Source organism: Coregonus lavaretus, assembly GCF_964263955.1.
Source record: "Coregonus lavaretus genome assembly, contig: HAP1_SCAFFOLD_481, whole genome shotgun sequence".
Taxonomy (NCBI): Eukaryota; Metazoa; Chordata; class Actinopteri; order Salmoniformes; family Salmonidae; genus Coregonus; species Coregonus lavaretus.
In genome coordinates this window covers 44,212-59,122 of record NW_028157738.1, presented here as the reverse complement: position 1 = coordinate 59,122, position 14,911 = coordinate 44,212, and positions in this window count along the sequence as shown.

Below are 14,911 nucleotides of genomic sequence, written 5' to 3'. Positions count from 1 at the left end.
AGAACATTTAGAACACTCAGAACATTTAGAACACTCAGAACATTTAGAACACTCAGAACAATTAGAATATTTAGAACACTCAGAACATTTAGAACACTCAGAACATTTAGAACACTCAGAACAATTAGAACATTTAGAACACTCAGAATATTTAGAATACTCAGAACATTTAGAACACTCAGAACAATTAGAACATTTAGAACACTCAGAACATTTAGAACACTCAGAACAATTAGAACATTTAGAACACTCAGAACATTTAGAACACTCAGAACATTTAGAACACTCAGAACAATTAGAATATTTAGAACACTCAGAACATTTAGAACACTCAGAACATTTAGAACACTCAGAACAATTAGAACATTTAGAACACTCAGAATATTTAGAACACTCAGAACATTTAGAACACTCAGAACAATTAGAACATTTAGAACACTCAGAACATTTAGAACACTCAGAACACTCAGAACATTTAGAACACTCAGAACATTTCGAACACTCAGAACACTCAGAACATTTAGAACACTCAGAACAATTAGAACATTTAGAACACTCAGAACACTCAGAACATTTAGAACACTCAGAACATTTAGAACATTTAGAACACTCACAACATTTAGAACACTCAGAACAATTAGAACATTTAGAACACTCAGAACATTTAGAACACTCAGAACATTTAGAACACTCAGAACAATTAGAAAATTTAGAACACTCAGAACATTTAGAACACTCAGAACACTCAGAACATTTAGAACACTCAGAACAATTAGAACATTTAGAACACTCAGAACATTTAGAACACTCAGAACAATTAGAACATTTAGAACACTCAGAACATTTAGAACACTCAGAACAATTAGAACATTTAGAACACTCAGAACATTTAGAACACTCAGAACATTTAGAACACTCAGAACAATTAGAACATTTAGAACACTCAGAACATTTAGAACACTCAGAACACTCTGAACATTTAGAACACTCAGAACATTTAGAACACTCAGAAAACTCAGAACATTTAGAACACTCAGAACAATTAGAACATTTAGAACACTCAGAAGAATTAGAACATTTAGAACACTCAGAACATTTAGAACACTCAGAACAATTAGAACATTTAGAACACTCAGAACATTTAGAACACTCAGAACATTTAGAACATTTAGAACACTCAGAACAATTAGAAAATTTAGAACACTCAGAACATTTAGAACACTCAGAACACTCAGAACATTTAGAACACTCAGAACAATTAGAACATTTAGAACACTCAGAACATTTAGAACACTCAGAACAATTAGAACATTTAGAACACTCAGAACATTTAGAACACTCAGAACAATTAGAACATTTAGAACACTCAGAACATTTAGAACACTCAGAACATTTAGAACACTCAGAACAATTAGAACATTTAGAACACTCAGAACATTTAGAACACTCAGAACACTCAGAACATTTAGAACACTCAGAACATTTAGAACACTCAGAAAACTCAGAACATTTAGAACACTCAGAACAATTAGAACATTTAGAACACTCAGAACAATTAGAACATTTAGAACACTCAGAACATTTAGAACACTCAGAACAATTAGAACATTTAGAACACTCAGAACATTTAGAACACTCAGAACATTTAGAACATTTAGAACACTCAGAACAATTAGAACATTTAGAACACTCAGAATATTATTAGAACACTCAGAACAATTAGAACTTTTAGAACACTCAGAACATTTAGAACACTCAGAACATTTAGAACACTCAGAACAATTAGAATATTTAGAACACTCAGAACATTTAGAACACTCAGAACATTTAGAACACTCAGAACACTCAGAACATTTAGAACACTCAGAATATTTAGAATACTCAGAACATTTAGAACACTCAGAACACTCAGAACAATTAGAACATTTAGAACACTCAGAACAATTAGAACATTTAGAACACTCAGAACATTTAGAACACTCAGAACAATTAGAACATTTAGAACACTCAGAACATTTAGAACACTCAGAACAATTAGAACATTTAGAACACTCAGAACATTTAGAACACTCAGAACACTCAGAACATTTAGAACACTCAGAACATTTCGAACACTCAGAACACTCAGAACATTTAGAACACTCAGAACAATTAGAACATTTAGAACACTCAGAACACTCAGAACATTTAGAACACTCAGAACATTTAGAACATTTAGAACACTCAGAACATTTAGAACACTCAGAACAATTAGAACATTTAGAACACTCAGAACATTTAGAACACTCAGAACATTTAGAACACTCAGAACAATTAGAAAATTTAGAACACTCAGAACATTTAGAACACTCAGAACACTCAGAACATTTAGAACACTCAGAACAATTAGAACATTTAGAACACTCAGAACATTTAGAACACTCAGAACAATTAGAACATTTAGAACACTCAGAACATTTAGAACACTCAGAACAATTAGAACATTTAGAACACTCAGAACATTTAGAACACTCAGAACATTTAGAACACTCAGAACAATTAGAACATTTAGAACACTCAGAACATTTAGAACACTCAGAACACTCAGAACATTTAGAACACTCAGAACATTTAGAACACTCAGAAAACTCAGAACATTTAGAACACTCAGAACAATTAGAACATTTAGAACACTCAGAAGAATTAGAACATTTAGAACACTCAGAACATTTAGAACACTCAGAACAATTAGAACATTTAGAACACTCAGAACATTTAGAACACTCAGAACATTTAGAACATTTAGAACACTCAGAACAATTAGAAAATTTAGAACACTCAGAACATTTAGAACACTCAGAACACTCAGAACATTTAGAACACTCAGAACAATTAGAACATTTAGAACACTCAGAACATTTAGAACACTCAGAACAATTAGAACATTTAGAACACTCAGAACATTTAGAACACTCAGAACACTCAGAACATTTAGAACACTCAGAACATTTAGAACACTCAGAAAACTCAGAACATTTAGAACACTCAGAACAATTAGAACATTTAGAACACTCAGAACAATTAGAACATTTAGAACACTCAGAACATTTAGAACACTCAGAACAATTAGAACATTTAGAACACTCAGAACATTTAGAACACTCAGAACATTTAGAACATTTAGAACACTCAGAACAATTAGAACATTTAGAACACTCAGAATATTATTAGAACACTCAGAACAATTAGAACTTTTAGAACACTCAGAACATTTAGAACACTCAGAACATTTAGAACACTCAGAACAATTAGAATATTTAGAACACTCAGAACATTTAGAACACTCAGAACATTTAGAACACTCAGAACACTCAGAACATTTAGAACACTCAGAATATTTAGAATACTCAGAACATTTAGAACACTCAGAACACTCAGAACAATTAGAACATTTAGAACACTCAGAACAATTAGAACATTTAGAACACTCAGAACATTTAGAACACTCAGAACAATTAGAACATTTAGAACACTCAGAACATTTAGAACACTCAGAACAATTAGAACATTTAGAACACTCAGAACATTTAGAACACTCAGAACATTTAGAACACTCAGAACAATTAGAACATTTAGAACACTCAGAACATTTAGAACACTCAGAACACTCAGAACATTTAGAACAATCAGAACATTTAGAACACTCAGAAAACTCAGAACATTTAGAACACTCAGAACAATTAGAACATTTAGAACACTCAGAACAATTAGAACATTTAGAACACTCAGAACATTTAGAACACTCAGAACAATTAGAACTTTTAGAACACTCAGAACATTTAGAACACTCAGAACATTTAGAACACTCAGAACACTCAGAACATTTAGAACACTCAGAACAATTAGAACATTTAGAACACTCAGAACATTTAGAACACTCAGAACAATTAGAACATTTAGAACACTCAGAACATTTAGAACACTCAGAACAATTAGAACATTTAGAACACTCAGAATATTTAGAACACTCAGAACATTTAGAACACTCAGAACAATGAGAACATTTAGAACACTCAGAACATTTAGAACACTCAGAACACTCAGAACATTTAGAACACTCAGAACATTTAGAACACTCAGAAAACTCAGAACATTTAGAACACTCAGAACAATTAGAACATTTAGAACACTCAGAACAATTAGAACATTTAGAACACTCAGAACATTTAGAACACTCAGAACAATTAGAACATTTAGAACACTCAGAACATTTAGAACACTCAGAACATTTAGAACATTTAGAACACTCAGAACAATTAGAACATTTAGAACACTCAGAATATTTAGAACACTCAGAACAATTAGAACTTTTAGAACACTCAGAACATTTAGAACACTCAGAACATTTAGAACACTCAGAACAATTAGAATATTTAGAACACTCAGAACATTTAGAACACTCAGAACATTTAGAACACTCAGAACAATTAGAACATTTAGAACACTCAGAATATTTAGAATACTCAGAACATTTAGAACACTCAGAACACTCAGAACATTTAGAACACTCAGAACACTCAGAACATTTAGAACACTCAGAATATTTAGAACACTCAGAAAACTCAGAACATTTAGAACACTCAGAACAATTAGAACATTTAGAACACTCAGAACAATTAGAACATTTAGAACACTCAGAACATTTAGAACACTCAGAACATTTAGAACACTCAGAACAATTAGAACATTTAGAACACTCAGAACATTTAGAACACTCAGAACACTCAGCACATTTAGAACACTCAGAACATTTAGAACACTCAGAAAACTCAGAACATTTAGAACACTCAGAACAATTAGAACATTTAGAACACTCAGAACAATTAGAACATTTAGAACACTCAGAACATTTAGAACACTCAGAACAATTAGAACATTTAGAACACTCAGAACATTTAGAACACTCAGAACAATTAGAACATTTAGAACACTCAGAACATTTAGAACACTCAGAACACTCAGAACATTTAGAACACTCAGAACATTTCGAACACTCAGAACACTCAGAACATTTAGAACACTCAGAACAATTAGAACATTTAGAACACTCAGAACAATTAGAACATTTAGAACACTCAGAACATTTAGAACACTCAGAACACTCAGAACATTTAGAACACTCAGAACACTCAGAACATCTAGAACACTCAGAACAATTAGAACATTTAGAACACTCAGAACATTTAGAACACTCAGAACATTTAGAAAACTCAGAACATTTAGAACACTCAGAACATTTAGAACATTTTGAACACTCGGAACATTTAGAACACTCAGAACAATTAGAACATTTAGAACACTCAGAACATTTAGAACACTCAGAACAATTAGAACATTTAGAACACTCAGAACTTTTAGAACACTCAGAACAATTAGAACATTTAGAACACTCAGAACATTTAGAACACTCAGAACATTTAGAACACTCAGAACAATTAGAACATTTAGAACACTCAGAACATTTAGAACACACAGAACACTCAGAACATTTAGAACACTCAGAACATTTAGAACACTCAGAACAATTAGAACATTTAGAACACTCAGAACATTTAGAACACTCAGAACACTCAGAACATTTAGAACACTCAGAACACTCAGCACATCTAGAACACTCAGAACAATTAGAACATTTAGAACACTCAGAACATTTAGAACACTCAGAACATTTAGAACACTCAGAACATTTAGAACACTCAGAAAACTCAGAACATTTAGAACACTCAGAACAATTAGAACATTTAGAACACTCAGAACAATTAGAACATTTAGAACACTCAGAACATTTAGAACACTCAGAACAATTATAACATTTAGAACACTCAGAACATTTAGAACACTCAGAACATTTAGAACACTCAGAACAATTAGAATATTTAGAACACTCAGAACATTTAGAACACTCAGAACATTTAGAACACTCAGAACAATTAGAACATTTAGAACACTCAGAACATTTAGAACACTCAGAACAATTAGAACATTTAGAACACTCAGAACATTTAGAACACTCAGAACACTCAGAACATTTAGAACACTCAGAACATTTAGAACACTCAGAACACTCAGAACATTTAGAACACTCAGAACAATTAGAACATTTAGAACACTCAGAACAATTAGAACATTTAGAACACTCAGAACATTTAGAACACTCAGAACACTCAGAACATTTAGAACACTCAGAACACTCAGAACATCTAGAACACTCAGAACAATTAGAACATTTAGAACACTCAGAACATTTAGAACACTCAGAACATTTAGAACACTCAGAACATTTAGAACATTTAGAACACTCGGGACATTTAGAACACTCAGAACAATTAGAACATTTAGAACACTCAGAACATTTAGAACACTCAGAACAATTAGAAAATTTAGAACACTCAGAACATTTAGAACACTCAGAACACTCAGAACATTTAGAACACTCAGAACAATTAGAACATTTAGAACACTCAGAACATTTAGAACACTCAGAACATTTAGAACACTCAGAACAATTAGAATATTTAGAACACTCAGAACATTTAGAACACTCAGAACATTTAGAACACTCAGAACAATTAGAACATTTAGAACACTCAGAATATTTAGAACACTCAGAACATTTAGAACACTCAGAACAATTAGAATATTTAGAACACTCAGAACATTTAGAACACTCAGAACACTCAGAACATTTAGAACACTCAGAATATTTCGAACACTCAGAACACTCAGAACATTTAGAACACTCAGAACAATTAGAACATTTAGAACACTCAGAACAATTAGAACATTTAGAACACTCAGAACATTTAGAACACTCAGAACACTCAGAACATTTAGAACACTCAGAACACTCAGAACATCTAGAACACTCAGAACAATTAGAACATTTAGAACACTCAGAACATTTAGAACACTCAGAACATTTAGAACACTCAGAACATTTAGAACACTCAGAACATTTAGAACATTTAGAACACTCGGAACATTTAGAACACTCAGAACAATTAGAACATTTAGAACACTCAGAACATTTAGAACACTCAGAACATTTAGAACACTCAGAACAATTAGAAAATTTAGAACACTCAGAACATTTAGAACACTCAGAACACTCAGAACATTTAGAACACTCAGAACAATTAGAACATTTAGAACACTCAGAACATTTAGAACACTCAGAACAATTAGAACATTTAGAACACTCAGAACATTTAGAACACTCAGAACAATTAGAACATTTAGAACACTCAGAACATTTAGAACACTCAGAACATTTAGAACACTCAGAAAACTCAGAACATTTAGAACACTCAGAACAATTAGAACATTTAGAACACTCAGAACAATTAGAACATTTAGAACACTCAGAACATTTAGAACACTCAGAACAATTAGAACATTTAGAACACTCAGAACATTTAGAACACTCAGAACATTTAGAACACTCAGAACATTTAGAACACTCAGAACAATTAGAATATTTAGAACACTCAGAACATTTAGAACACTCAGAACATTTAGAACACTCAGAACAATTAGAACATTTAGAACACTCAGAACATTTAGAACACTCAGAACAATTAGAACATTTAGAACACTCAGAACATTTAGAACACTCAGAACACTCAGAACATTTAGAACACTCAGAACATTTAGAACACTCAGAACACTCAGAACATTTAGAACACTCAGAACAATTAGAACATTTAGAACACTCAGAACAATTAGAACATTTAGAACACTCAGAACATTTAGAACACTCAGAACACTCAGAACATTTAGAACACTCAGAACACTCAGAACATCTAGAACACTCAGAACAATTAGAACATTTAGAACACTCAGAACATTTAGAACACTCAGAACATTTAGAACACTCAGAACATTTAGAACACTCAGAACATTTAGAACATTTAGAACACTCGGAACATTTAGAACACTCAGAACAATTAGAAAATTTAGAACACTCAGAACATTTAGAACACTCAGAACAATTAGAAAATTTAGAACACTCAGAACATTTAGAACACTCAGAACAATTAGTACATTTAGAACACTCAGAACATTTAGAACACTCAGAACATTTAGAACACTCAGAACAATTAGAATATTTAGAACACTCAGAACATTTAGAACACTCAGAACATTTAGAACACTCAGAACAATTAGAACATTTAGAACACTCAGAACATTTAGAACACTCAGAACAATTAGAACATTTAGAACACTCAGAACATTTAGAACACTCAGAACACTCAGAACATTTAGAACACTCAGAACATTTCGAACACTCAGAACACTCAGAACATTTAGAACACTCAGAACAATTAGAACATTTAGAACACTCAGAACAATTAGAACATTTAGAACACTCAGAACATTTAGAACACTCAGAACAATTAGAACATTTAGAACACTCAGAACATTTAGAACACTCAGAACAATTAGAACATTTAGAACACTCAGAACATTTAGAACACTCAGAACATTTAGAACACTCAGAACAATTAGAACATTTAGAACACTCAGAACATTTAGAACACTCAGAACATTTAGAACATTTAGAACACTCAGAACAATTAGAAAATTTAGAACACTCAGAACATTTAGAACACTCAGAACAATTAGAATATTTAGAACACTCAGAACATTTAGAACACTCAGAACATTTAGAACACTCAGAAAACTCAGAACATTTAGAACACTCAGAACAATTAGAACATTTAGAACACTCAGAAGAATTAGAACATTTAGAACACTCAGAACATTTAGAACACTCAGAACAATTAGAACATTTAGAACACTCAGAACATTTAGAACACTCAGAACATTTAGAACATTTAGAACACTCAGAACAATTAGAAAATTTAGAACACTCAGAACATTTAGAACACTCAGAACACTCAGAACATTTAGAACACTCAGAACAATTAGAACATTTAGAACACTCAGAACATTTAGAACACTCAGAACAATTAGAACATTTAGAACACTCAGAACATTTAGAACACTCAGAACAATTAGAACATTTAGAACACTCAGAACATTTAGAACACTCAGAACATTTAGAACACTCAGAACAATTAGAACATTTAGAACACTCAGAACATTTAGAACACTCAGAACACTCAGAACATTTAGAACACTCAGAACATTTAGAACACTCAGAAAACTCAGAACATTTAGAACACTCAGAACAATTAGAACATTTAGAACACTCAGAACAATTAGAACATTTAGAACACTCAGAACATTTAGAACACTCAGAACAATTAGAACATTTAGAACACTCAGAACATTTAGAACACTCAGAACATTTAGAACATTTAGAACACTCAGAACAATTAGAACATTTAGAACACTCAGAATATTATTAGAACACTCAGAACAATTAGAACTTTTAGAACACTCAGAACATTTAGAACACTCAGAACATTTAGAACACTCAGAACAATTAGAATATTTAGAACACTCAGAACATTTAGAACACTCAGAACATTTAGAACACTCAGAACACTCAGAACATTTAGAACACTCAGAATATTTAGAATACTCAGAACATTTAGAACACTCAGAACACTCAGAACAATTAGAACATTTAGAACACTCAGAACAATTAGAACATTTAGAACACTCAGAACATTTAGAACACTCAGAACAATTAGAACATTTAGAACACTCAGAACATTTAGAACACTCAGAACAATTAGAACATTTAGAACACTCAGAACATTTAGAACACTCAGAACATTTAGAACACTCAGAACAATTAGAACATTTAGAACACTCAGAACATTTAGAACACTCAGAACACTCAGAACATTTAGAACAATCAGAACATTTAGAACACTCAGAAAACTCAGAACATTTAGAACACTCAGAACAATTAGAACATTTAGAACACTCAGAACAATTAGAACATTTAGAACACTCAGAACATTTAGAACACTCAGAACAATTAGAACTTTTAGAACACTCAGAACATTTAGAACACTCAGAACATTTAGAACACTCAGAACACTCAGAACATTTAGAACACTCAGAACAATTAGAACATTTAGAACACTCAGAACATTTAGAACACTCAGAACAATTAGAACATTTAGAACACTCAGAACATTTAGAACACTCAGAACAATTAGAACATTTAGAACACTCAGAATATTTAGAACACTCAGAACATTTAGAACACTCAGAACAATGAGAACATTTAGAACACTCAGAACATTTAGAACACTCAGAACACTCAGAACATTTAGAACACTCAGAACATTTAGAACACTCAGAAAACTCAGAACATTTAGAACACTCAGAACAATTAGAACATTTAGAACACTCAGAACAATTAGAACATTTAGAACACTCAGAACATTTAGAACACTCAGAACAATTAGAACATTTAGAACACTCAGAACATTTAGAACACTCAGAACATTTAGAACATTTAGAACACTCAGAACAATTAGAACATTTAGAACACTCAGAATATTTAGAACACTCAGAACAATTAGAACTTTTAGAACACTCAGAACATTTAGAACACTCAGAACATTTAGAACACTCAGAACAATTAGAATATTTAGAACACTCAGAACATTTAGAACACTCAGAACATTTAGAACACTCAGAACAATTAGAACATTTAGAACACTCAGAATATTTAGAATACTCAGAACATTTAGAACACTCAGAACACTCAGAACATTTAGAACACTCAGAACACTCAGAACATTTAGAACACTCAGAATATTTAGAACACTCAGAAAACTCAGAACATTTAGAACACTCAGAACAATTAGAACATTTAGAACACTCAGAACAATTAGAACATTTAGAACACTCAGAACATTTAGAACACTCAGAACATTTAGAACACTCAGAACAATTAGAACATTTAGAACACTCAGAACATTTAGAACACTCAGAACACTCAGAACATTTAGAACACTCAGAACATTTAGAACACTCAGAAAACTCAGAACATTTAGAACACTCAGAACAATTAGAACATTTAGAACACTCAGAACAATTAGAACATTTAGAACACTCAGAACATTTAGAACACTCAGAACAATTAGAACATTTAGAACACTCAGAACATTTAGAACACTCAGAACAATTAGAACATTTAGAACACTCAGAACATTTAGAACACTCAGAACACTCAGAACATTTAGAACACTCAGAACATTTCGAACACTCAGAACACTGAGAACATTTAGAACACTCAGAACAATTAGAACATTTAGAACACTCAGAACAATTAGAACATTTAGAACACTCAGAACATTTAGAACACTCAGAACACTCAGAACATTTAGAACACTCAGAACACTCAGAACATCTAGAACACTCAGAACAATTAGAACATTTAGAACACTCAGAACATTTAGAACACTCAGAACATTTAGAAAACTCAGAACATTTAGAACACTCAGAACATTTAGAACATTTTGAACACTCGGAACATTTAGAACACTCAGAACAATTAGAACATTTAGAACACTCAGAACATTTAGAACACTCAGAACAATTAGAACATTTAGAACACTCAGAACTTTTAGAACACTCAGAACAATTAGAACATTTAGAACACTCAGAACATTTAGAACACTCAGAACATTTAGAACACTCAGAACAATTAGAACATTTAGAACACTCAGAACATTTAGAACACACAGAACACTCAGAACATTTAGAACACTCAGAACATTTAGAACACTCAGAACAATTAGAACATTTAGAACACTCAGAACATTTAGAACACTCAGAACACTCAGAACATTTAGAACACTCAGAACACTCAGCACATCTAGAACACTCAGAACAATTAGAACATTTAGAACACTCAGAACATTTAGAACACTCAGAACATTTAGAACACTCAGAACATTTAGAACACTCAGAAAACTCAGAACATTTAGAACACTCAGAACAATTAGAACATTTAGAACACTCAGAACAATTAGAACATTTAGAACACTCAGAACATTTAGAACACTCAGAACAATTATAACATTTAGAACACTCAGAACATTTAGAACACTCAGAACATTTAGAACACTCAGAACAATTAGAATATTTAGAACACTCAGAACATTTAGAACACTCAGAACATTTAGAACACTCAGAACAATTAGAACATTTAGAACACTCAGAACATTTAGAACACTCAGAACAATTAGAACATTTAGAACACTCAGAACATTTAGAACACTCAGAACACTCAGAACATTTAGAACACTCAGAACATTTAGAACACTCAGAACACTCAGAACATTTAGAACACTCAGAACAATTAGAACATTTAGAACACTCAGAACAATTAGAACATTTAGAACACTCAGAACATTTAGAACACTCAGAACACTCAGAACATTTAGAACACTCAGAACACTCAGAACATCTAGAACACTCAGAACAATTAGAACATTTAGAACACTCAGAACATTTAGAACACTCAGAACATTTAGAACACTCAGAACATTTAGAACATTTAGAACACTCGGAACATTTAGAACACTCAGAACAATTAGAATATTTAGAACACTCAGAACATTTAGAACACTCAGAACAATTAGAAAATTTAGAACACTCAGAACATTTAGAACACTCAGAACACTCAGAACATTTAGAACACTCAGAACAATTAGAACATTTAGAACACTCAGAACATTTAGAACACTCAGAACATTTAGAACACTCAGAACAATTAGAATATTTAGAACACTCAGAACATTTAGAACACTCAGAACATTTAGAACACTCAGAACAATTAGAACATTTAGAACACTCAGAATATTTAGAACACTCAGAACATTTAGAACACTCAGAACAATTAGAATATTTAGAACACTCAGAACATTTAGAACACTCAGAACACTCAGAACATTTAGAACACTCAGAACATTTCAAACACTCAGAACACTCAGAACATTTAGAACACTCAGAACAATTAGAACATTTAGAACACTCAGAACAATTAGAACATTTAGAACACTCAGAACATTTAGAACACTCAGAACACTCAGAACATTTAGAACACTCAGAACACTCAGAACATCTAGAACACTCAGAACAATTAGAACATTTAGAACACTCAGAACATTTAGAACACTCAGAACATTTAGAACACTCAGAACATTTAGAACACTCAGAACATTTAGAACATTTAGAACACTCGGAACATTTAGAACACTCAGAACAATTAGAACATTTAGAACACTCAGAACATTTAGAACACTCAGAACATTTAGAACACTCAGAACAATTAGAAAATTTAGAACACTCAGAACATTTAGAACACTCAGAACACTCAGAACATTTAGAACACTCAGAACAATTAGAACATTTAGAACACTCAGAACATTTAGAACACTCAGAACAATTAGAACATTTAGAACACTCAGAACATTTAGAACACTCAGAACAATTAGAACATTTAGAACACTCAGAACATTTAGAACACTCAGAACATTTAGAACACTCAGAAAACTCAGAACATTTAGAACACTCAGAACAATTAGAACATTTAGAACACTCAGAACAATTAGAACATTTAGAACACTCAGAACATTTAGAACACTCAGAACAATTAGAACATTTAGAACACTCAGAACATTTAGAACACTCAGAACATTTAGAACACTCAGAACATTTAGAACACTCAGAACAATTAGAATATTTAGAACACTCAGAACATTTAGAACACTCAGAACATTTAGAACACTCAGAACAATTAGAACATTTAGAACACTCAGAACATTTAGAACACTCAGAACACTCAGAACATTTAGAACACTCAGAACATTTAGAACACTCAGAACACTCAGAACATTTAGAACACTCAGAACAATTAGAACATTTAGAACACTCAGAACAATTAGAACATTTAGAACACTCAGAACATTTAGAACACTCAGAACACTCAGAACATTTAGAACACTCAGAACACTCAGAACATCTAGAACACTCAGAACAATTAGAACATTTAGAACACTCAGAACATTTAGAACACTCAGAACATTTAGAACACTCAGAACATTTAGAACACTCAGAACATTTAGAACATTTAGAACACTCGGAACATTTAGAACACTCAGAACAATTAGAACATTTAGAACACTCAGAACATTTAGAACACTCAGAACAATTAGAAAATTTAGAACACTCAGAACATTTAGAACACTCAGAACAATTAGAACATTTAGAACACTCAGAACATTTAGAACACTCAGAACATTTAGAACACTCAGAACAATTAGAATATTTAGAACACTCAGAACATTTAGAACACTCAGAACATTTAGAACACTCAGAACAATTAGAACATTTAGAACACTCAGAACATTTAGAACACTCAGAACAATTAGAACATTTAGAACACTCAGAACATTTAGAACACTCAGAACACTCAGAACATTTAGAACACTCAGAACATTTCGAACACTCAGAACACTCAGAACATTTAGAACACTCAGAACAATTAGAACATTTAGAACACTCAGAACAATTAGAACATTTAGAACACTCAGAACATTTAGAACACTCAGAACAATTAGAACATTTAGAACACTCAGAACATTTAGAACATTCAGAACAATTAGAACATTTAGAACACTCAGAACATTTAGAACACTCAGAACATTTAGAACACTCAGAACAATTAGAACATTTAGAACACTCAGAACATTTAGAACACTCAGAACACTCAGAACATTTAGAACACTCAGAACATTTAGAACACTCAGAAAACTCAGAACATTTAGAACACTCAGAACAATTAGAACATTTAGAACACTCAGAGAATTAGAACATTTAGAACACTCAGAACATTTAGAACACTCAGAACAATTAGAACATTTAGAACACTCAG